General features: G+C 38.8%; 1 non-coding gene across 1 annotated transcript; it reads left to right on the top strand.

The window, feature by feature from the left end:
• The first annotated feature begins 7682 nt into the window (after window positions 1-7682).
• On the top strand, window positions 7683-7788 carry LOC118919495 (U6 spliceosomal RNA). Its single transcript, XR_005027549.2, has one exon. It is a non-coding gene; the product is annotated as a U6 spliceosomal RNA (small nuclear RNA).
• The last annotated feature ends 16375 nt before the right edge of the window (window positions 7789-24163 follow it).

Raw genomic sequence — 24163 nt, 5'->3', positions numbered from 1 at the left:
CTTGGCATACACAGAACTGCCTGGTGCCCTCACACTTCCAGGTCGCCATCCTTGCAGACTCTGGATCTCCTCCATTCCTTCACGGTCTTGCTTTCTCAGCTCCTGCTCATGACGAGAAGAAAAAAAGTCACTCTCCCACCTAGGGTGTTAGCTGATAAGAGTTTTAAGACATTACCCTAATTCTGGGGAGATCTGCACTCTCAATTACTTAGCAAAAAAAAAAAAAAGCAAATAAGATGACGATGACCTTCTCCTGGCCCCCAGATCTATCTGTACAGGTATAAAGAGTAGGAATGAAGCCCCCATAAGGCAAGAGTCTCTTAGGAAAGGTCCCTGGAAGATAAACCTCCTCCCAGAGCCCTCTCAAACCATGGCACTGAGCAAATTGAGTTTAAATGTTCCCTCAAGTCTATTTAATCATCCAGTATTCTTGCTTGCTGATTTCAGTATAGAATGATGGAGAAAATGAATTACTAGGAAAGACTATGAAGATTAGCCTTAATCATAAAGAAGAAGTCCCCCTCCACTTGTTTATCATCTGAAACAGTCCTTTCCCATCAGCCCATATAATTTCTGAAGCCGAACATCCTTAAAAAAATATTCCAGGAGAATCTTGTGAAATGTCAACCTATTTTGGAAGGAGCACAGCATGACTCTGCCATATTTAACATCATACTTAGTTGAATGTAGCCTTAACTGTAATTTGAGAAGATTTATAGTAACAAAAGTCAGTAACTTTCATTTCTGAAAACCCTGAAAAGGAAAGGGATTCTTTTTGTTCTTCTTATGATTATTACTTATTATTATTTTGTTTTTACTCTTTCATATTTGAAATTAGGACTTCATATTGAAGTGGGAACTTCAGGTCATATACAAAACAAGTAGGGTTTCTCTTGTGTAGGAGAAATAATTGTCCTATGTTGAAATTTGATGGCTCAATTTAGTTAATAATTAAACCTATTTGTACATAAATGAAAATGTTAGAAGTTGCAAAGGGGGGCCTAAAGACCAAAAGCAGCTTGCAGATATATTTCATTTGGCTTACCCAGTGTATTTTGAAAATGTGAACTCAATGCCAACATTTAAAAATCAGGAGAGTTCATATAAACATCAAAATCTCTGGCTTTTCAGGAAATAAGGCAAGATCTGGCAAGACTGTGCTCCCAGTCTTGCATGGCATCAAAGGACCCCACTCCCTTTCAGAGGAAACCTGTGCGTTGCTGATCACCACAGTCTCTACCACTTCCTGTTATTATGCAAGGCTGGTTTTACTCATTGACAGGAGGCTGCCTTTCTCCAGCAGGCATTTAGGTTTTTAATCTTTACTTTGAGTTTTGTATTTTCTGAAGTTTCCTCACTGCCATTCCCTGTTGCTCCAAATTCATCCCTACACTTCTTCCTTCTCATTCCTTATGCCCCATTGCTTGGCCTACTGCCATGCCTGACAGAGGTCAATTGCAATTTGGGAATTCATGCTGAGGTCTTTCAAACTAATTTTGTGCAAAAACACATATCTGGCACAAGAAACACTGTTTTCCCTTGTGCTTGAAAGTCAAACCAATTTATATTTAGTACCAAAGCATGTAAAGACCCTAAAAACCACTGCACATTTGAGACCCAATTGCAATTTTTTGTTTTGCCCTTTTGGTGACCTGATGTAGCAGCTGTAGACAGAGTTAGCTCTATTTTGGGACTCTATTCATTGTAAACACACATGCTATATTCTTACTGTTAGCAATTTACTTTCTCTGAAAGCAGTTTTGAGATTCTGAACTTCCTACAGAAGTTCATAAACATGTTTTATATCTGGTAGCAATTCAAATGTGTCTCAGTACTACAGAAACATTTAGCTCTAAGGAATACATTCAGGACCCAGAACAAACCTAAAACAAACTGCTCTTCCAACATCACTGCTTAGATATCTAATAAACAGTTATCTCAGTGTAATATGTCAAATATTGCATGTTTGATTCCATCTTTCCATATGTGTTTATCTTGATGTGTTCCCTATTTCAGCAAATGGCAATTCCAGCCTTTCAGTTGCTCAGGCTATAAACCCTGGAGTCATCCTTGATTTCTCTCCTGCTCTTACACCTCATATCCCAATTATCTGCACATCCTGTTGCCTATATTTCAAAAAAAGTCCAGAATCCATCCTCTTCTCACTACAGCCACTATTATCAGCATAATCAAAAGCACCCTTACCCCTCACCTGAATTACAGAAGTCACCTCTTACCTGGTCTCCTTTGCCCCCTTAATCTGTTCTCTACACAAGTCATACTGATCTCTTTTAAAGGTAAGATTGTATCACTTCTCAAAACTCATATTTCCCATGGGCCAGAGTAAAAGCCAAAGTCCTTAGAGCAGCCAAAATCTCCAGTATGACCTGCATGCTCTCGCCACATGTCCTTATGTCTGTAACCTGTGTCCTGTTCCCCCGGCCTTGATCACTGCATTCCAGCCATTGTGGCCCTACTGCTGTTCCTTAAACACACCACACATGCCCCGCTTCACAGCTTGTGTGTCTCTTGGGTCCTTTGCCTGGAATGCTTTTCCCTAGAAAGCTGGCCTTTTGGGAGAGGCCTTCCCTGACCCTCTATTTTTGCCATATTGAGTGTTTTGCTCACTTGTTTTCTGCCTGCCTCCATCCGCAGTGCATACACTTCACACTGTATGTGCAGGGATTTGGGCACTCTTTTCTCCACTGCTCTTTTTCAGCACCTAGAACAGTGCCTGAGACATAATAGTTCTTAAATATTTGATGAATGAATTAGGTAGAAATACCATCAGATTAAACTTTTGTACTTTCAGCATTAAAGTCTGAAAAGAAGAAGCCTGCTTCCAGTCATGAGGGTGTTTGTATGATCTTTAAAAAGATAGAAGCCAAAATAAATGGATTTATTTCTTACATTTTTCTTTCTGGACATGACCAGCAATTCCTGGTTTATCAAAGCTAATCCCTACTGTTGAGTTCCAAACATGTGGAACCTTAATATCTGAATAAAGGAAAATTCAACATTTCAAATTAAGTCAGACTAAGGGGTAAAGGATTTAATTTTGCTATTATGGTAACTCTGCTGGCTCTTATCAACACATCTTAAATAAGGCCTTTTGGGCAGCATGTTTAGGTCCTTGTGGCTGTGGGGTATGTTTTTGGGTCTGAGTTCCACTCTGTTAATTCAGTGGCATCATCGATGGCTACATTTGTTTTGTTAAACCAATTAAGCAAGATGGCCATTGGACTGAGGTGGCTCTCATGCCTTAATAGCTGACATACATAAGTAAATCAAAAGCTTAGCCTGTATATCCCTCAAGGTTAAGAAATAAAACAACCAAATAGGCTTTGCCATATAAAGCAAATGCTTAAGCTGTAGCCAATCAAACAATTCTTTGCTTTGCCTCCTCTCTATAAAAATCTTTCCCCCAGCCCCTGCTGGTGGAACACTCCTACCACTTCCCATTTGGCACTGCCTGGTTCAAACTGATTTTTTTCTCAAATAAACTGATAATGTGTAATATGCCTCAGTTTATTTTTTAACAGTCCTAACACTTTAATGTGGGTTAAGATGTTACAACTCTTGGGCCTATATTATTCAAATGCAGCATGCTTCTTCTGAACTTGAAACAAGGTAACTGCTGAAAAGGAGACACACACACACACACACACACACACACACGAAAAGTCTGCTATTTTCGTAGGAAAAATTTTGAAGCAAAGCAAAATGGACACTATATTGTCCATCTTACAGTTTTTGTTAACTGTTGATCTGTCAGAGTGTGTTTAGATATGGGTGTGATCACTGTTCATTGTATATGCCATCAAATATGTTAAAATGGGATGTGATCGATTTTCCAAAGTGATTATTAATTCTAGAGTTGTTATCCACCTATTTCAGGGAATTTTTAGTGCTGACTTTTCTTCAAAGCACTGTGAGGCGATGTAAAACTGGGTAGACGATAATAGCCGATCTTTACAAAGCTCTCATCCTGTATGGGCTTTGCCACCAGGGCTTATGCATATGCATAAGCACAGGGCTATGAGGTGGACACTGTGTATAGGAGGAGAAAGTTTTCCTTGACCTTCTTAGGGCCCCTGGCTGGGTCAGAAAATTTAACTGAGAAAGACAGACTAACGAGAAAAGGATACAAATTTTAGTCTTTACATATACTTCCTGAGAGAATGGAGTGACCAGAGCGGGAAGCTTTTATATCTTTTAAACAAAGAAACAATAAATTAGTGACAAATTGACAAGACCAAGAGGTTTGGGCTTTGGGCAGTAAGAAGTGAAGGAGTCACTGGGAAGATAAGCATGAGTTTAATGAGGTTTGTGTGTACAGATTTCTTGGCTCCAGACTCCCACCTCTGGTGTGAGAGCATCTTCCTTCCTCCTGGTCCTGGGAGGGCACCTGTCACATGATTGTCTTAAGATTTGTTTCAGGGAAAAGGGGCAAGGAGGGAAAGGTCAGAGTGACCTTCCTACTTCTGCCTTTTAAAAATATTCCTTCAGCTTAAGATGCTTAATATACCAAGGTTCTACATTTTGGGGTAGCATGTCCTGAACACCATCACTGTTATCTCCATTTTACAGATGGGGAAAGGTAAACAAAAAGAGGTTAAACAGCTGGCCTGAGGTTGCAGATCTAATTAGTTGCAGTGTCTGGTTTGGACGCAGGTACCCTAGCTCTAGAGTCCATGATCTTAATCATTGCTATACAAAATAGAGAATAATACAATAAACAATATATTTGCTTTTTGTTCCTCCTTGTTTCTGGTAGAGCTCCTAAAATCCTTGGAATTCCTGAGAGATTGAAGTGTCCTTTGTTGTTCATGAGGGGCCCCTGTGGAGCACGCTTGAGTGCATGCTACTGAAGTGGCTGAGGTCGGGCTCCTAGGGAGTCTCAGAAAGCAGCTGGTCACCAGAAGACAAGTGATTAGTGTGCTAGAACTTTCAGCCCCGCTCACCAACCTCTGCGAAGGGTGCAGTGGGGGCTGGAGATCTCCAGGTCAATAGTGTCAGGACTGAGTTACATTTGTAGGACATGCAGCTAGTGTCTGCTGAGAATGGGAGAATTACTTACTTGGTGGCATTGGAAAACACTCGAGAAATACAATAAGAGCACTCAAATAATGAAGTTATTTATAGCCTTTTTCAAAGGTAGTTCTGTGGAAGGTACAGGGAAAGATCCCTCTCTTGCAGAGTCAATAGCACTGTTTTGAATTAGACAATCTTTAAACAGATAGATCCAATTAAGAATATAAAAATCTAACTGCAACCAACAAAAACTCTTACAGAAACGCCTTTCATCTCCCCGTGATCCCCATGTCTCTGATATGAAACCCCAGAGGTGACAAAATATCAGGCAACATCAGAAAGGTAGTACAAGGGCATAGCAGGATATTCTGCCCAGAGAGTTTTTTATTGAGGCCAGAGCCAGGGTACTCATCACACCACTAGACATTGGAGCGGGTAGCATGGGGTAGCTCTTCACACCTCGGCTACACCCATGACAGGACATGACACCAGTGGCCCAAGGGTTATCCTTCCCAGGCCCAAAAGGCCAGGAATTTATAAAGAACAGCTTCGCCTCTTTGTAAATTCTAGTCACATGTATCAAATATGCTTTCACGATATACACCCAACTTGCTTCTTTCAAGCTTCTGAAGCAGCAACAAGTGTAGACACTGAGGTATAAATTTCTTTTTCCTTCTCAGTCAGCTTTTTGGACCACTTTTTTGAGTTTTTAATCTTAAGAACTAAAGACAATCGAACTCCTTTAAATGATTCAATTTAATAAGGTAGAAAACAAAATTTTGAAAAGAAAAAGAAATGATTCTTTAACATTAAAAAGATTTTTGTATCTTTTCCAACATAAAAATATTGAGATTGGCTTTGGAAAAATTAAACTCCTTCAATACCTCTTGTTCTTATGCTTAAAACATAGTTTATCATTATAGTTTAAAAAAAAACTTTTCCTAGACATACCATTCTAATTTTCCCCAAACACAAAGGAAGATCATTTTGATTACAGTATTATTAAATGTGTTGATTAAAGTCTTACCAATTAAATGCTTGCTTAACACACCTTGAGAATAGAGGACATAGTGATTTTTGTAAGATGTAAATATGGCTGTTACGCTCTATTGCAATGTTTCCATGGCTCCCTACCACTTTAACATAGCATCCACGTTCCCCAGCATAGAGTTTAGGGTAAGCAGGGCCACATCATGCCAGACCACTAAACATGCTAACTCTTTCATCTGGAATGCCTCCTGCATGCTCTCCCGGTGGCTTCCTCTGGGATGCCTCCCGCTCAGGCCTTCCTCTGGCCTCTGCCTGCTCCAGGTCTCAGTGTCACACCCAGTCTTTCCTGAACACTCACCAGCAAGACAGGGCTGGATGTCCTCCTATGTGCTAGTCTACAGATTCACCCACTGAAGACAGAGATTATATTTCCTTTCTTACTTTCCTAGGGTCTAGCATAGTGCTGATACGTAGCCCATGACTAATAAAGGCTTATCCAATCAATGAATAAGCAATATGATCTCTATATCAAAAAAGTGGCATAAGACCAAATTAGATCATATACTTTTTCTAGATACCAAGTCAAAGCCGTCCATAGCACTCCACTCTCCATCTGTATTTTCCTTTCAAAATGTGTGTAATTTATTCCACAAATATTGTTTGAATGTCTGCTATTTGCCAGGTGCTGATCTAGGTCTTTGGGATACACGTATACACATTGGAGAACAAAACAAAGATCCCCATCCTACTGAACTTATATTCTCACAAGGAGACTGACAATAAACATCAGAGTTAAGTAATTATAGATGTTAGGTGATACTTACTATGGAGAAAGAAGTTGAGTTAGATAAGGGGTATCAGAATGTGGGAGAATAGGGGGCAGGCTGCAATTTTAAATAAAGGCATTAGGTAGGCCTCACTGAGAGGATGATATTTGAGCAAGTGTTAGAGCAGAAAAGGCGAGTAATTGTTGCCCGCATGGATGTGCAAGGCACAAACCCTAGGCAGACATCAGATAATGCAAAGGCCAGATCAAAAGTAAGAGTTTGCTTAGCTTATTCCAGGAATATCCTAGAGGCCAGAGTGGTTGGAGCAGAGTGAATGAAAAGGGCAGAGAGGGGAAGGTAAGATAGAGAGGAGAGGGCAGAGGTAGGCATGCTGTGAAAGAGGTGTAGGGCCTAAGTTCTACTTCAAGTGAAATGGAGAGCCACATAGGGTCCTGAAAGAGGAATGACATGATTTGGCTTACATTTTTAATATAAGCTCTAATTAGAGAACAAACTCTATTTTAGTAAACAAGAAAATGGTCTTTCTTAATTGATAGCTTCCTGTTTATTGTACAGTCAATTCTGTGCCCTGGTGAGAGTTTCATTCCATATGTCTGAAACATATTCAGCATTTCCCAGCCACATTACCTTGGCACACAGGAACATTATGACCTGTGGCTAGGATTTTCCCAAAATTCACAGCTAAGTTGGTTTTTAGGGTACTATCTTAAGATAGAATATAGAAAAATATGTAATTTTAATCATGATTTTAAAATGTCATCTCAAAATAAATAGTGGTAAGAGTTCTTTTATAAGGGGCACAAGATTCATGATGTGGTACAAGAATTTATAATTACAGCTATTAATTATCCTGCAAAATGTTACAGCATCATGCTCGCATCGGCAGCACATATACTAAAATTGGAACAATACAGAGAATATTAGCATGGCCCCTGCAAAAGGATGATATGCAAATTCTGAAGCGTTCCATATTTTTTTGTGTTTGTAATAGCATACTAAGTGACTTAAGTTAGACTCTTAGATAGTAAGGAAGTTACCCTTGAACCTTTGTAACCACGAATCTAAAGACTGCAATGGCAATAAGTACCTACCTATTGATAATCACCCTAAATGTAAATGGTCTGAATGCACCAATCAAAAGACATAGTCACTGAATGGATAAAATAACAAGTCCCATCTATATGCTGCCTATAAGAGATACACTTTAAACCCAAAAACATACACAGACTAAAAGTGAAAGGACGCAAAAAGGTATTTCATGCAACTAATAAAGTTGGAGAAAAAAGCAGGAGTTGCAGTAGTTGTATCAGACAAAATAGACTTCAAAACAAAGAAGTCACAAGAGATAAAGAAGGACATTACATAATGATAAAGGGGTCAATCCAGCAAGAAGATATAACCATTATAAATATGTATGCACCCAACACAAGTGCACCTACATATGTGAAACAAATACTAACTGAATTAAAAGGGGAAATAGAATGCAATGCATTCATTCTAGGGGACTTCAGCACTCCACTCACTCTGAAGGACAGATCAATCAGACAGAAAATAAGGAGACAGAGGCATTGAACAACACATTAGAACAGATGAACCTAACAGACATCTACAGAACTCTACATCCAAAAGCAGCAGAATACACATTCTTCTCAAGTACACATGGAACATTTTCAAGAATAGATCATATACTAGGCCACAAAAAGAGCCTCAGTAAATTAAAAAAGATTGAAATTGTACCAACCAGTTTCTCAAACCACAAAGGTATGAAACTAGAAATAAATTATGCAAAGAAAACAAAAAATCCCACAAACACATGGAGGCTTCACAACATGCTCCTAAATAACCAAAGGATCAATGACCAAATAAAAACAGAGATCAAGCAATATATGGAGACAAATAACAACAATAATTCAACACCACAAAATCTGTGGGACACAGCGAAGACCGTGCTAAGAGGAGAGTATATTGCAATACAGGCTTACATCAGGAAAGAAGAACAGTCCCATATGAACACTCTAAACTCACAATTAATGAAACTAGAAAAAGAAGAACAAAGGAGGCCCAAAGTCAGTAGAAGGAGGTACATAATAAAGATTCGAGCAGAAGTAAATAAAATTGACAAGAATAAATCAATAGAAAGAATTAATGAAAGCAGGAGCTGATTCTTCGAGAAGATAAACAAAATTGATAAACCCCTTGCTAGACTTATCAAGGAAAAAAGAGAGTCTACACACGTAAACAGAATCAGAAATGAGAAAGGAAAAATCACTATGGACACCCCAGAAATACAAAGAACTATTAGACAACAATGAAAAATTATATGCTAAAAACTGGATAACCTAGAAGAAATGGACAGCTTTCTAGAAAAATACAACCTTCCAAGGTTGATCCAGAAAGAAACAGAAAATCTGAACAGACCAATTACCAGCAATTAAATTGAACTGGTAATCAAAAAACTACCTAAGAACAAAACTCCTGGACCACATGGTTTCACCAATGAATTTTACCAAGCATTAATGAACAACTAATATCCATTCTCCTTAAAGTTTTCCAAAGAGTAGAAGAGGAGGGAATACTTCCAAACTAATTCTATGAGGTTAGCATCACTCTAATACCAAAACCAGGCAAAGATCCCACCAAAAAAGAAAATTACAGACCAATATTCCTGATGAACATAGATGCAAAAATATTCAACAAAATATTAGCAAACCAAATTAAAAAATATATAAAAAATATCATCCACCATGATCAAGTAGGATTTATTCCAGGGATGCAAGGAAGGTACGATATTAGAAAATCCATCAACATCATCCACTACAACAACAAAAAGAAGGACAGAAATCACATATTATCTCCATAGATGCCAAAAAAGCATTTGACAAAATTCAACATTCATTCATGATAAAAACTCTCAACAAAATGGGTATAGACGGCAAGTACCTCAACATAATAAAGGCCATTTACAACAAACCCACAGCCAACATCATACTTAACAGCGAGAAGCTGAAAGCCTTTCTTTAAGATCAGGAACAAGACAAGGATGCCCACTCTCCCCACTTTTATTCGACATAGATCTGGAGGTCCTTGCCACAGCAATTAGACAACACAAAGAAATAAAGGGCATCCAGATTGGTAAGGAAGAAGTTAAACTGTCCCTGTTTGCAGATGATGTGATATTGTACATAAAAAACCCTAAAGAATCCACTCTAAAACTAGTAGATCTAATATCTGAATTCAGCAAAGTTTCAGGATACAAAATTAATACACAAAAATCTGTTGCATTCCCATACACTAGTGATGAACTAGCAGAAAGAGAAATCAGAAAAACAATTCCATTCACAATTACATCAAAAAGAATGAAATACCTATGAATAAACTTATCCAAGGAAGTGAAAGACCTATACTTTGAAAACTACATGACACTCAAGAGAGAAATTAAAGAAGATACCAATAAATGGAAATACATCCAGTGCTCATGGATAGGAATAATTAATATTGTCAAAATGGCCATCCTGCCTAAAGCAGTCTACAGATTCAATGCAATTTCTATCAAAATATCAACAGCATTCTTCAATGAACTAGAGCAAATCATTCTAAAATTCATATGGAACCACAAAAGACCTTGAATATCCAAAGCAATCCTGAGAAGGAAGAATAAAGCTGTGGGGATTATGCTCCCCAACTTCAAGCTCTACCACAAAGCCACAGTAATCAAGACAATTTGGTACTGGCACAAGGACAGAACAATAGACAAATGGAACAGACTTGAGAGCCCAGATATAAACCCAACTATATATGGTCAATTAATATATGATAAAGGAGCTATGGACATACAATGGGGAAATGACAGCTTCTTCAACAACTGGTGTTGGCAAAACTGGACAGCTACATGTAAGAGAATGAAACTGGATTATTGTCAATCTCCATACAGAAAAGTAAACTCGAAATGGATCAAAGACCTGAATGTAAGTCATGAAACCATAAAACTCTTAGAAGACAACATTGGCAAAAATCTCCTGAATATAAGCACGAGCAACTTCTTCCTGAACTCATCTTCTCAAGTAAGGGAAACAACAGCAAAAATGAACACATGGCACTACATCAAACTAAAAAGCCTCTGTATGGCAAAGGACACCATCAACAGAACAAAAAGGCATCCTACAGTATGGGAGAATATATTCGTAAATGACATATCTGACAAGGGGTTAACATCCAAAATATATAAAGACCTCACATGCCTCAACACCCAAAAAGCAAATAACCCGATTAACAAATGGGCAGAGGTTATGAAGAGACAATTCTCCAAAGAAGAAATTCAGATGACCAACAGACACATGAAAAGATGCTCTACATCACTAATCATCAGGGAAATACAAATTAAAACCACAATGAGATATCACCTCATACCAGTTAGGATGGCCAGCATTGAAAAGACTAAGAACAACAAATGCTGGTGAGGATGCAGAGAAAGAGGAACCCTCCCACACTGCTGGTGGGAATGTAAGCTAGTTCAGCCATTGTGGACAGCAGTATGGAGGTTCCTCAAAAAACTAAAAATAGAAATACCATTTGACCCAGGAATCCCACTCCTTGGAATTTACCCAAAGAATACAAGTTCTCAGATTCAAAAAGACATAAGCACCCCTATGTTTATCACAGCACTTTTTACAATAGCCGAGAAATGGAAGCAACTTAAGTGTCCATCAGTAGATGAATGGCTGAAGCAGAGGTGGTACATATACACAATGGAATACTATTCAGCCATAAGAAAGAAACAAATCCTACCATTTGCAACAACATGGATGGAGCTGGAGGACATTATGCTCACTAAAATAAGCCAGGCAGAGAAAGACAAGTGCCAAATGATTTCCCTCATTTGTGGAGTATAATAATGAAGCAAAACTGAAGGAACAGAACAGCAGTAGATCCACAGACTCCAAGAAGGGACTAGCAGTTACCAAAGGGGAGGGGTGTGGGAGGGTGGGAGGGGAGGGAGGTGAAGGGGATTGAGGGGTATTATGTTTAGTACACATGGGGTGGGGGATCACGGGGAAAACAGTGTAGCATAGAGAAGGCAAATAGTGAATCTGTGGCATCTTGTTGCACTGATGGAGAGTGACTGCAATGGGGTATGGGGCGGATTTGATAATACGGGTAAATGTAACCACATTGTTTTTTCATGTGAAACCTTCATAAGAGTTTATATCAATAATACCTTAATAAAAAAATGTTACAGCATTGTTGAATCAGTATCCTGGGGAGTCCTGAGGAACACCACCAACATTAGAGACATCATCATTTCTGGTCGGTTTTTACCATATTGAAAGAGAATGTATATGTTTGTTAGAACTGGTCCTATAAATATTTTGACATCAACTGAAAAGCAGAGCCACATAAAGGCTATTTCAAAAGTAAAGTAGAGAAAATATTTTATGTAAGAAGACTACAAATGGCTAAGAAATCTGACAGAAAAATGTTTAACGGCGTGGGTAAGCAGAGAGATGCAAAGCAATCATGAGATACTTATAACGAATTTCAAGGAACTAAAAAGAGGAGAAAGAGAAAGAGAGAATAATAGAATATTCGGGTAAGAATGTAGGAATTTAGTGAAACACTCAAACTGCTTGGGAGGGAGAGTAGGGACTCTCACGCTCATGCTGCTGATGAACAGAAAGGTGATACCGTGGATTATAAATCTGAAAAAAGATCATGTCTTTTGGCCATGCAGTTTTACTCCTGGGAAAGTTTAATTATTTAGGAAATGGTGTCCCCAAAAAAGAAAGTTTAATTGTAGCATTATATTAGAGAGAAATTAAATGTCTTCTAATAAAAGAAGGGTTTAAATCAAATATTTAAAATCCATGTCAAGAAATATTATAAGACTTTAAACATTTTATGGAAAATTATTATGGGAAAATATTTATAATGATAGGTTTGATGCAAAAATGAAACAAGGTTCAAACACATGGTCTCAGCATATACAAATACGTGATAGAAATAAAAACTGGGTGTAAATACACCAAATTGTTAACAGTGGTTATCTTCAAATGAGGCTGTCATACAGGGGTTTGATATTTTTGTACCTAACATTTATATTAAATAACCATGTATAATATGGCTATTTTAATATAAATTATGTGTTTTAACATATAAATCTATTTGTTAACTTAAGATAAATGTGCATGTTAGCTTTCAAGATTACTTATAAATAAAATAAAAATATATTCAGGGAATAGCTAAGCAGTAAAAACAAAAAAAGGGTGAAATACTATGGCTAAGATCCTCACCTGAACCTAAACTACTTGATGATGTAAATGGTCTACTGCTAGGCTACTGCTTCCACACCCATTAGTAATGAGCTATTACTGACGGAGTCACCATATAGTAAGCTCTGCCCAGTGCTCTGGGCTGAGACAGAGACAAAGGTGGATTACAGACCTGCAGACTGCTGGATGCAGACATGATTTTAGTGTTCAACCTACTGCCGTGAGAATAAAGCTGGGTATAAACCCTTTTACCCCCAAGAACATTCCATTGTCATTTCTCAGTTTCACCAAATTCATAATGAATTTGCCCAAGGCTGAAACTGTGAAGCAAGACAATTAGTCATTGGTATAAAGTAGGTATAGGTATATAATATAGATCAGAATACCTTAATTGAAGGCAAAATGAATTTATTAGAGGCCAAACCAACGTCTTGCTATCAATTTGAATAAAATGAGTTAGCAGCAGTGTATTTGGTGCTAACTGTAGAGTATTTTAACTTTTACTGAGTTATTAATGAAACTGGCTATATAGAGATCCTTAAGACGGTCTACACCTTAAAAGCACCATCATTAAGGAATAGCTACACAGGATAAATATTTCAGGTAAAAATCAACAAGAAAAAGGAATATTTGTGCAAGAATTTAAGCTCTAAAAACCTACAAGTGTTCTTACTAGGAAGCGTGGAAGGGAACTGATGCTAACTTGCAACTCTTGATGAACTTGTTCAAAATCCTTCCATCCCAGGTGGAAGAACGTGCTTGTTTTCTGGCTTGTTATTCCATTCATCTGGTAATTCAGTCTAGTGAGATCCTGCTTAATGTCAGTCACTACCAATGAAGAAATAACAGCCCCTCTTTTTCTGAAGGAGGCTTTTTTTAGCCTTCTAAAGAAAAGCTGCGTAATTTTTTTACTAGTAGAAACTAATATTGATTCTTTTAAGAACATGTGCTTTTTCCCCCCCAATTAAGTCCTTGCTCTAGAAACTTTGGAAAATCGCTGCTCTTAGGGCACCATTTCATCGTGAGGCAGTTGTGTTGGATGAGTTTAAGGCAGAACTTCTCTCGGGAGTCCTTCCACAGTTGGCTCATTCTCTTCACTCTGGCAGCCCATATTGTCCCAAGCCTCTCTCAAAGCAAGCTGAGGACATGGACTTTCAAATGTTCAGAGTGTAGTTTCCCTCCAGCTTCAAGCATGGTAATTACAATGATTTGAGCTGTGAACAGTCTCCTGAAACAACGTCAAATTTGACTCATCCGGAATGTACGCTTAATTCTCTGGAAAGTGATTTCCTTAGAAGTGCCCACTAGTTCACCCAGGTGAGCAGTTCCTTCCTGCAAAGACCGATTCTCATCTGTTTCATCCTCTGGTTCTTTAAAGTGTCTTTTTGAAACCTCCCTCTTCCAGGAGTTGGAACACTTGATACAAATCTGCCGTTCTATTTCCCAGTCGTCAGTTTGTTGGGTGGGACACGACGTTTTCTCACGGATGGTCATCAAGATATTTAGGCTCCTGCATTCAAGCAATGAGGGTTGTGGCATGAACCCTCCGCAGACTCTAGTGGGATGGGCAGGAGTGCCATCAATCCCTTACTGAGCCTGGAAATCACTTACCTTCTAGATTTCTTTTAAGAGAGTCAGTCCATAATGACCTTGAGATATGAGTCAACTTTCCCATGAGTGAGTCTGGAAGCAGATCCTCGTCTCTGCCCCCCCCCCCCCCCACTAAACACACACACAATCTGTTAAGCCTCAGATGATTGCAGCCCCAACTGACACCCACCAGGACTCACTCCTTTGCTTAGTTACATGCTTACACTCTAAACTGCCTATTAAAATTGCCAAGTCTAGATTTAAGGGGTCAACTGCATGTCACTGTGGCCACCTTGACCTCCTGTGGAGAGCAGTTTGCCATGGGAAACCATTAGAATTATTACAGAAAAACTTACCTCTCCATTTAGCCATGGGGAAGCAGAGGGAAGATTTGAGCTTTCAACTTTAAATATTCAGGACTGGAGTAACTAGCCTCTGTATTACTTCTAAATTTCATCCAGCATTGAGTGCTTTGTACCAGGAAAGTATCTACTATTCAGATGAGCTTGCAACATGTGTTATTTCCTCTGTTTTTGCCCCGTTTTTGTTTGCTGTGAAATCAATATACACAGCATGATTGAGTTACTCCACCTATCAAAATGAGTAGTTCTGATTTCTGTTCACTGGTGTTCTGTTTGTGTTTACTGATGTTCCCTCCAGCTAATCTCAAAATACTGTCATTTTCCTTTTGTTCATATGTAACTAGCACACACACTTCTGAGATCTACTACCAAGGATCTAAGAGTTTTCGTTTTAATCTTCCTGGCAGTTTTATCAAAATCTGATAGGGCTGGATAAGGAACCATAAAGGTGCATATGAGACAAAGAAGATATTTAGGGGGAGGAGCTGGCCTTGAGCAAAATGTGAGAGAGGCCACAGGTTTTTCTGAAGATCAACAATCTGCCCCTCCATTCCTACCATCTCCTTCTGGGTACCTATGATGAATCATTACCCCAAATAAACCAGACTAGCTAATTCATCTCAAAGCTCTGGGTGTCAGGTAGGTTATTAATACCTCTCCCCTCCTTCTTTATAGATAAAGAAACAGATGCTTAAAGGAAGCTGCTTAGCTTAGAGTTATAAAACTTGTCAGTTGCAAACACAGGCCTTGAAAATAGGTTTTTTGGTTTAAAATCAGTACCTTTCCATATGCCAGGGATGCCTAAACTAACATTGGTTTTATTTTCGTCTGTGAAATGATCTGTACTTAAGGAATAATTGGCTCTTGTATCTTTTAAATTGAGACTGTTTATGGTTACTTTTAATCACATCTGCATAGAGGACCTAAAAGCCTATCTTTCAGGGTCACTGTGAAGGGAGGTAGAATGCTGAGCTCTACTAGGCCGCCAGTGCGGTGTCTGGGCAAGTGTCCCTGCATATGCAATCCTGTCCCTTCTGAGCTAGCCTGTGTGAGTTAGTGGTCACCCACTTGGAGTCCAGGACAAAATTTCATTACACTATTATTTCCATGTAAGACTAAAGCAAAAACTAAGGGCTTTTTCTAAAAGTGTAAAAGTGTAAAAGGCTTTTGCCAATGAGCATACAATCTCTGTTTTAGTATTGGAACTAGTTTACTGACCTCTGTTACTAATTTCCTAGCTGCCTGTACCCTTAGCAACCACATCCCCAGGTTGTGAACCCTCGCACAACCTGTATCTTTCCTTCTCTATTAACTTGTAATACTCTGGTCCTTTCTGAGAAAGAAAAAGTACGTAATTGAAAGACAATTAAGACTATGGTCTTAATGATGAATATACCATCCCTTCTTTGGATATGTTTTTCTTTAAAAAGGGAGAACCAAGAAAAAGAAATATTTAGAGCAAAGGATTAACTATGTTGTGGTGGAATTTCCAATAATGTACATAAATAGCATTTGTTTTTTTTTAGTTTGGGGAAAAGGAGGGTGTTATTCAAATTACCCCAAGTGGGCTCACTTCCTGGCTTTGTATACAGATGATATTTTTATTAACAATGGATGGCTTCAGGGAATGAGGTGAAAACCTCACCTTTTCTCCTCTGCTTGAATTGTTGACCCAGAGTCAACAAACTAAAACTATGAAAGCATCACGGTGGGAAGCCAAGGCTTGGTGGGGAGCAGGAGTGGGACCAGACAAATCTAGAATCAGATTCTTAGCATGGTTAAGCTGTGTGTCCTTAGGCACATCACAAACCGCTCTTCAGTTTTTTTCCTCTGAAAAAAGGAGTTCCTTGGCAGAGTGGGGCACTCTCTGGATTAAGTGGGTCACTACAGACAAGTCATGACCAAAGCCGTTTGTGTTCGTCCCATGACTGCTACTATATCTGTGTTTAACATGTGCTCAGCACAAATACCTTTCTTTCTCCTTTCCAGATAAAAACTGTGGTTTCTTGGATTTGTTTTTTTAAACCAGCAAAATTTCTAGGAAATTGGCAGCAGTTAGGAACACAGGGAATGATTTAGAAGTCAGAGAAAGCAGTTCCACAGTGGAGATATTCTTCTCTACAGCCTCAAAAGTTTATTTACTATTCAAAAGACTCTACAAGTTAAAAAGCAGAAAGATTAATTAGATACAAATCCATACTCTCCTTTTCCAAGATCTAAATTAAAAGTCATCACAATATACCTGTGTGCTGTACAAGCTGCCAAATTTTGAAATTTACAACCCCCTTGACTTTGTGTTTCAGGAAATTTGATTTCGAGATCTAATTTTAGAATAACGAAGTCCTGCACAGAGAGTCCCAAATGCTCCTGGTTCCCAAAGACTTGTGATTTCACAGCTTCTCTGAAAATCTAATTACACGATCTTTTAATTTTTTAAAAATAAATCACTTAAAATACCAATTCTGCAACAGTCAACTTGAGAATCTTATGCATAACCATCATTTAATTCTCCAGTGTGTTGAAATTCACTCTAAGTCCTCTATAAGATCTCAATGATTTTTACAAGATCCAAATAAATCTTTAAAACATTTATGCACAAAGACACATTTTTATTTTAAACTGATGTAAAACAAAACCGTTCTCATCCAAAGTCTTCACAGAGCCCACGCTAACAGGATGTGGTCCGTAATCACCTGAAGAATCATTTCATCAACAACTCCACGGTTGGTACCACACACCACTCAGGAGACAGCATCCAGACCAGCTCTCAGCACAGTTCAGATCCTAAAACATGCTTTTATATTGTTTCATCTTTTCCTTACTTTCCATTTCAAGAATGAGATCTTAAAATGATTTCACTTCATTTTTCCTTTACCTTGGGATGTAAAGAAAATCTAGGTTGAAGACAATCGGACAACTTATGCCTCAAAGTCAGTCAAAAATACCTACATGATCCCTGGCAGGACTCCTAACATTCAGATGCTTAGAAACTTTCTGATTGATGGAACATTTATTCAGTTTTCTTCAGACTTCTCATAGAACTTAACACTCTGTGCAATGGATTGAAGTTCTCTACTCCGTTGTTTGCTGGTGTCGCTTACTCACTTTATAAGTAGTCCTCTTGCCTCTGCAATAAGATTTAAACTTCCTGAAGGAGAAATCTATCATATCCTAAAGTGTACTTGACCCCTCACTTTGCTTGAAGATTAATAGATTGTCAATAAATATTAGATGGATTAAAATGAATACCTGATATTTGGAGATGTCAAATATCTCCCTCTGGCTGATGAACTAAGAGGCATAGTTTAAGCAAATGTATTTTTTAAAACTTTGTTATTATGGACAATTTAGAGAGAAGAGATATAATGAACTTGATGTAACCATCACCATCTTCAACAATTACCAACTCATGGACACACCTGCTTCATAAAGGAGTTTTGTTTTTTTTGGAATTAATAGATTATTTTTTGAACTGTTTTAAGTTGACAGACAAATCAAATGGAAAGTACAGAATCCCCATATACTCCTTTCCCTCCTCTCCCAGTTACCCCTGTTATTAATATCTCTCATTAATGTGGTATATTTGTTACCATTGATGAGCCAATATTGATACATTATTATTAATTAAAGTCTATAGCTCAGATTAGGGTTCACTTTGTGCTGTACATTCTATGGTTTGAACAAATATATAATGACACGTATCTACCATTACTGTGTCATACAGAATAGTTTTATAAAATAGCTTTTAATATTAAGAAAGTAATTATAACTAATTTCTAATTACCTCAGGGCAGACTATATTCACACTATTGAAGATATTTCTATTCAAATTCAATTCACATTTTATGGCTATTGTGATGATTTCACATATATTGTGCCATTCAATTCATAGCAATCTTCTTTGATAGGCGTTTTTATCCCCATTTTCTAGATAAAGATATTGCAGCTCTGAAAGGTTAAATAGCTTTCCAAAGGTCAAATAGCTAGTAAGGGGCAGAGCAAGGATTCCAACCTAGGTTAAGTGGGATTAATTCATGCTGCAAACTTTGTGACTTGGCAAATTACAAAAAATGCTAAAATTAGTTCTTTCTACCATTTGTGGAACAATTAAGGATGTAATTGAAAGCAGATCCAGATGGCAGCAGCTTTCCCAGGAGCCAGGTTTAGTATTCTCTGGTAGATGATCTGGAAGTGGCATAGGGGCACGCCTGCTGCCCTGATCCGCCTCCCCAGGGTCTGTGTTGTGTATGAGCATAAGCAACTGCGGGGGCATGTTGGGTCCAGCCAGAGACCCAGGTTTCAATTAGGCTAGGCATGGGAGGTAAGAAGTGTATTTGCCATAGTGTAAAGATTCCACATGGTTCAGAGGAAAAATTGATGAGAGAAAAAGGAGCAGTGGAGGGTTGGATGGGGCGAGGAAGCACAAAGCCCCATGGGGACAAGCACAGAGGCCAGGGAGGCCTGCATCTCAGCGAGTAATAAGGGAGGAAGAATATGAGACCTGATATATGTAAATGACTACAAGGTTTTTGAAAGGGTCCCCCTTTTAAGCCCTCGGTAAGTGTTGGAGCTGGCAATGTCTTCCCTGTATGGGGAAAGTCTGCAGTCAGCAACCCGCTGGCCAGCTGCTCAGAACCAAGCTGCCTGAGGAGTGTGATGTCCAGCAGCCCGGCCCAAGGCACAGAGGTGGTTCTACTAGGTCTCTGGGGGTGGTAGCCAGGTGCTGACCCATGGCCTGGCTTGATGCCCAGGTAAGATATCCCCTAGAAGACTGGGCTGTGGGCTTGGTTTCAATGGGATGATTACTGGAGAAGCACATAAGGCTTATAAGCAGGGCAGTGACAGTGAAAATAGCTTTTGAGAAGTATCCTGCCCTTTCCAAGTGGAGTATAGGGCCAGTTCTATGAAAACTTGTGTCACAGAGGAAGTATATTCTTGAATTCCCAAACTACCCTCTTTCTTTCTTACTCAGTTTGATGGCTTTCTCTCTATTCTCTCCCCTAATTCCACCATCCATGCTGCCATGACCCACTATGAAGTTTCTGCCCTGGGCATATTTTCATGCAAATTTTTGTCTCTCTGTGTTCCATAAGAAAGTACTGGTTTTATACCTAATCCTACAGAATTAGTCCCTGCTATTCTTACAATCGTGAAATATGCATGTTCTAAATCTACTCCAACTGCTCATCCTATGATTAAATGCACCCCAGGTATTGCTACCAAGTGGTCATGTCATCTATGCTTGACCTATGTATGTAGCCTAGTTTTGGATAGTTCTGAGTGATAAGGTTCTTACTGAGTTAAAATCCTTATATGGCCCTCAGAGCCTAATTCCCCTTCTATTGGCCATCTCTTCAAATATCTGCCCCTCGGTTTATCTTAACCAGTGCAGCTGGCGAATCCTGTGTCCCTCAGACATCAAATGCCAACGCAGAAGGGTGAGGTCTCAGTTCTCAGATAAATCTGCCTCTTGACTTTTTTAAAAACCATTCTATGCACTGGCTCCCTGCCAGTGTCTGTGTTAATTGTGAAGATTGATTTAGTTTGATTAATCCTCCCAAGAATCCCAGGAGGGAAGTATTGTTTTCTCTCAAGGAATGAACAAACAATGGCTTAGAGAAAAACATTGTTACCTTGAAGTCATGTTGTGTTTTAGAAGCAGAGTCAGAACTGAAGTCCAAGTCCTCTAATGTGAAGGCCATTCTCTTGCTACCACATGGCTGAGAATGACCCTCTCCAGACAATGACCCATCCAACAAAGCAATGACATGTTGGAATTCCAAACAGAATTATTAAGTCTGGAGGCTGAGGGACAATTTGAAGCCCCCTATTTTTTTTTGACATTTCTAATAAGCATAATATACAGGTATATTATTGTCTTTGTTACTCTCAAGGCCAAGGTTATTGTGGTGGGACGGTGTCTTAGCTATGGTAAGAGACATGAGCTACTGTAACAGTAAACCCTAAAACCTCAGTGCTTAACATAAAAAGGCTTACACAAAGTCTAATGCATATATTCCTCTTTGACAGGTGGCCTGTATGGGTTCAAAGTAAGTCATTTGTTGAAGTCCTAATCTTTGGAACCTCAGAATGTAACCTTATTTGGAAATAGAGCTGTTGTAAATGTAATTAATTAAGATGAGTAGGGTGGGTGTCTAATCCAATGGGTCTGGTGTCTTTTTGAAATTGGACACAGGCGCACATACCTGGAGAATGCCATGTGAACATGAAGACGGCCATCTGCAGGCCAGGAGAGAATCACAGGGCAGATCCTTCCATCACAGCCTTTGAAAGATATCAACCCTGCCAACACCTTGATCACGGGCTTCTAACCTCAGAACTGTGAGACAATAGATTTCTGTTGTTTAAGCCTCCCAGTTTGTGGTACTTTGTTATAGCATCTTAACACATTGATACAAGGCCCTATAGTGTCATTTTTCCATCTGTGGCTCTGCCATCCTCTAGTGCCTCACGGTTCTCAAATGGAGCTTCAGTATTTGACCAGCGGAAGGAGGAGGAGACCATGTGGAGGGTCATATAGGAATTCTATGGGGAGGGTATGAGAGGGACATATGTGTCTTTCCTTGCATTTCATTTGCAAGAAGTCAGTCATACAGCCAAATCTAACTACAAAAATAGGCTGGGAAATGTAGGCTGTGTGTCTATGAGCTGGAATGAACAGATGTCAATAAGCAAATATCAGTCCTTGCCAGGATAACTTAGAAAGAAAGGTGCTGGAGGGAAGAGGCCACTTAAAGAAAGTTGGACAGGATTCCCATTACCCATTCAATTTCTCATACATTTAATTAGTATTTATTGAGAGCCTACTGTTTTTCATCATTGAACTTGGTTCTAGGGATAGAGCAGGAAACAAAGGGGACAGATTTTATGCCTTCCAAGAATCTGCACTATGATAGCCTATGACAGAAAAGGTTACCTTGGAGAGCTTTTAAATGTGGTCCTAACCTAGAGTGGGTGGTCAGAGAAGATTTCTCAAAGGATGAGATGTTCAAGTAGAAATAAGAGTGAGCTACTGGTCTGTAATCCCTTTTCTGCAATTCCAAAATCCAGCAAGCTCTGAAAACCAAGTTTTTTGGGAAAATTATTTGGTAATAAAACTTGACCTGATCTTGACATGTTTGGTGGAAAAGCCTAATTTTAATGGACACAAGGTTACTTACAATCTTTATCAATCATACTCAGTGTGAATATTTAAATATTGCTGAGGAAATGTTGACATGTTTGATTGCCAAATAGATTAAGGGATAGTATTGCAAGGATGCTGGACAGGGTTACCGGGGCATTGAACAAAGAGATAAATTTTAATGAGAACAAGAGATGCCACAAATTGTCTTCAGAATGCATTCCAATCACTCAGCTTTATGGACATCTTTAATATTCATTCTTCCAGTGGTTCTAATTATTGAATAATTTCCATATCTCTGACACAAAAAAGGAATTACCAATGGATCATCCAATACCTAGAGCTGTAGAAACAGGTGGGTAGCAATGCTGGGACAGTATTGAGAGTCATAGCTTTAGTGACCATCAGGCTGGAACCATGAGCCACCTTAACACAGATAGGGTGGACTTAGGATATAGGGTTTTCGCTGGCGGAGGTCTTGGAAACAAAAATAATTATTAGGGCCATTGTGATATAAAATTGTCTTCTCCTCAATAACTGTAGCATGGAGGAAGTAATGGCAGTATTAGTGCTTCTAGGTTTTGCTTGCTTACCTTTCCACAGATAATACCTGGAACTCACAATAAAAGGAAACATTAGTCCAGCCACTCATTTACAAGACTCATACACAGAAATGAGCAATGAGGAGGTCAGAGTCACTTTGCTATTCAAATCAAGAAATCTGGGAAGTGATTGACATAAAACAGGGTTGTCCAACAGAGCTATCTTTGTGATAAATGAAATACGTTATAACCTGTGCTCTCCAGTATGGTAGCCACAAGCCCCATGGTGGCTGTTAAGCCCTTAAAATGTGGGTAGTTTGATGGAGGACTGAATTTTTAATTTTATTCAACTTTATGTTTAAAATTAAATGGCCAATTAGACTAGTGTCCACAATAATTGGAAAGCTCAGATGTAAAGAATTACCTTTTTTCATGCAAACCTTACAACATGATTGGAATACAGGGCTAGGAAACCTTTTTCTTAGCTTTTGTTTGCTTGTAAATTAAACACACACCAACGGTGGCCCATTTTTGAAGGCACATTGACACAGAGCTTCATTTCTATGATTTAATTTCTCCCGGAAGAGTGTTCTAACCTGAACCCTATTAGCGACCTAAAGGAGAGTCTATTCTAAATCCTCTGCTCCCGGTTACTTACCTCTCCACCTTTAGTTTTTCTTCTCTTCTCAGCCAAGCAGAAAGAGAAAAAAAGGAATTAGAGAGCCACATGAGTATTATGGTAAGTAGAAAATCTCATGTGTGACATTTCTTTGGTGAAAATGTAGTCATTTCACTTTTCTTGCTGGGATTGACTTTGTTCAGGCTTTCCCTCTTTCCTGGTGCCCCATAAGGGTGTCCTCTTTACGGGCGAGCACACATTTACTTTTTCCTTGGGTAGCAGAGGGTCTGGTACTTAGCAGGCATTTGGTAACTGTATGTTGGACTGAATAGCTTATCACAGTCATGTAATGCTTAAGTTTACTTCATAAATACAAAATGCTGCAGAACTCCAGTCACTTTGAAACGTCCTCCTGATGCAACCTCATTCAAGACACAGAGAAAGGCCAAGTTCATGGAGACGTAGCTCACAATTTTACACTGAATGGAGTAAAGTGACGCTTATAAAGAGAAATGAATTGTGTTCTCTCTACAGGTATGAGAGGTTAATGTGGGACATTCCACTTTATAGGTTTTAAAGACAGTGTCAATGATGATCTCAAATGTTTTACACTTAACTTAGAAAGAAAGGAGAGACAAAGCAGAGTCCTGGAGTCTTTCAGGCCCTGAGTTCTCTAGTGTGAAAACTGACTTCATTTAGCCTTATAAATCCTCTAAAACCTTTCTCTATCAAAAGAAAAGGCTACATTCCAAAGAAATTCTCAAATATTCAATAGTTAGACCACTGTATATTTTTTTGATTTGAGAATTATTGCCTTGGTGTCTATAA

This window comes from Manis pentadactyla, chromosome 10 (genome assembly GCF_030020395.1).
Source record: "Manis pentadactyla isolate mManPen7 chromosome 10, mManPen7.hap1, whole genome shotgun sequence".
Lineage (NCBI taxonomy): Eukaryota > Metazoa > Chordata > Mammalia > Pholidota > Manidae > Manis > Manis pentadactyla.
Note: the sequence above shows the minus strand (reverse complement) of the source record. Positions and strands in the feature narration are given on the sequence as shown.